Source organism: Montipora capricornis, chromosome 1 (assembly GCF_036669925.1).
Source record: "Montipora capricornis isolate CH-2021 chromosome 1, ASM3666992v2, whole genome shotgun sequence".
In the NCBI taxonomy this organism is placed as follows: domain Eukaryota; kingdom Metazoa; phylum Cnidaria; class Anthozoa; order Scleractinia; family Acroporidae; genus Montipora; species Montipora capricornis.
In genome coordinates, this window is record NC_090883.1 from 31824176 (window position 1) to 31826675 (window position 2500).

A 2500-nucleotide genomic window follows, 5' to 3' on the forward strand; every position below is an offset into this window, starting at 1 on the left:
TTTTTGTCATGTGAGAATTATAAGTCAAGACCAATTAAACTTTGCACATTTCGCATTGTTTTTTAAAGTTATTTTCAAAGATTGACTCCTGCTTCTGAGATGTTGTGCTTATCCTCTAAAGCCCTTTATCCTTGAACAACGAAACAGGTTAGTTTTGAGGTTTACATGTTCGATTTTCTGAGAATTTTTTTCGAAACTCAAGGACAAAATGCCCGCATATACAACAACTGCTGACCACAAAATTATAAAGCTCTTGAGGCCCTGACTTTTTTGCATATCCACAGTTCCAGAATCGAAGAATACAAGATTTTATCCCATGAACATTTAACAAAGAATTAAGAAATTGCTTTTTTGTTATCAAAAATGGGGGGTCAACTTATACACGGGATCGACTTATACACTGGTAAATACGTAATTTTTGCGCTTATACCTGCAAGAAAACAAGGCGAATCGCGCAAATTTCGAACAATTTTTATCCATTGAGTGATTAGATTTACATGTAAATGTATACTGTACAGGCATGTTTTCAGTTGAAATATATACTGTATTCTTTTCAAGCGCTTTGTTAGTTAGCGATAAACAATTCTCTTCGATGCTTAACATACGCTGCTTTGAAAAATCTCCTTTTACATTTTCAGTTCACCTTAGGACGTGTTTTCAATCACTTTTAAGCAATATTTTTGCATCATCTGGAAGTTCACTGTTTCTTCTTGCGTTGAATTTAATTCTAAACTCATCTCTTGTGTACATTTACTGCACATATGGTTTACTTTTAGCGCTGACATACCACCGTTTAACAATACGTCACGTTGGCACGTCAATATCCGTCATGAGCGGCAACCTGACAAAGTCAATGGGTTATTATTTTAATCTTTTGAAGGTACACTAATAATCTAAATTTACCTTTTCTTTTCTTAAGGTAAGGGGAAGAGTGAATAAAGTGTTCTTTTGAAGAACATTGCATTTCAAATTCTGTAAAAGAATGACGAACGACAAAAATGCTACTCTGTGTACCTGGCAGTTGAACTCTGGGGGTGGTTTCTTTTCCTCTTTCTCTTCCAGTCGTTTGGGAAGTTTAATACGAAACTCTTCAATTGCACGTTTTACATGCCGTGGGCTCATGCAGTGATGCTGAAAAAACTAAACAACAGCAAAAATCTTCTCATTGTGATATCATTTTATGACTGATCTTGGCTTCCCAGAAAACCAGACCATATGGTGTTAATAGCCAACGAGGTCAGATTTATCTCTTTGCATTCACAGCAAAGAATGTAGTTTACATTCTACATGGACACACGAGTGGCAGGAGCTACTTATTTACAGTTGTTTACTCAGTGAACTGGCCTGTGAATTGCACCAAGACCGCCCATGAACTTGTGTAGATACAGACCTCTTTGATGTCACCATGTAGATCATGTTAATGAATTATTAATCTGTATTAGTATAAACACACAGGTGATATACAAGATTGCGTGCTCTCATTGGCTCGCTATCTCGGATTTTCAGCCGAGAATCACCTTGGCAGACAAAATCGTTTTGCCACTGTAATTGAAGATTCTTTCACGTTGAAATTTTTTTTCCTCTTCTTTTAATAATCACCTGTGTACTTATACTAAACAATTATTCATATCAGGCTCAGTGATTATCGGTGAATATTCACCGATAATCACTTCACCTTCGGCGAATAATTGTTAATTAGTATAATACACAATAGATTATACAAAAATCGCACGCTGTCATTGGCTCGCTATCTCCGATTATCAGCCAATAACCACCTGACGAAAAAATAGCTGCCAGTAGTCGTTTTGCCACTGTAAATGAAGATGACTTCGCGTTGAAACTGTTTTTTTTTTCTCTTTTTTGAAATAATCACCTGTGTATTTATTACTTAAAACAATTATTCGCCGAAGGCGAAGTGAATTATCGGCGTGAATATTCATCTCGACTTCGTCTCGGGGAATATTCACACGATAATCACAGCGCCTTCGGCGAATAAATTGTTAATTAACCTTAAAAATCAACTATTTCCCTTCTAAAACGGCCACATAATAGATTTTACCCCGTTCTACGAAAGTGTCAGACGATCTTTATCAACCACTGTAATAAATTAAGGTTTGCGGGTACCGAGAACATCACTTCCACTCATACATGTAGGCCAGCTGGAAGCTCAGCTCACCTCCATTGTTTCCATGTTAAAATCACAAAGCTTACAGTAGTAAGGCTTTGTACGATCGGTGTTTATCCACTGTGTGGCGAGGATCAACCTTTTTAGTTGGATCCGTTGAATTGCTGGCTCCCACCGTCGTGGAATTCAAGCCGACTGGTGCTATGCCGCTTGAAACATCACTGTTCAAATGTTCTTTCGCTTCTTCCTTAACATTTATTTCTTGTGAAACGTTTGGAGGTTGTTCCAAGGGAGCTGAGTTTCCAACTGTTGGGACAATAGGAGTAGTTTCGGGAAAACTCGACATAATATTTGTTTCTGCCTACAAAACACCCG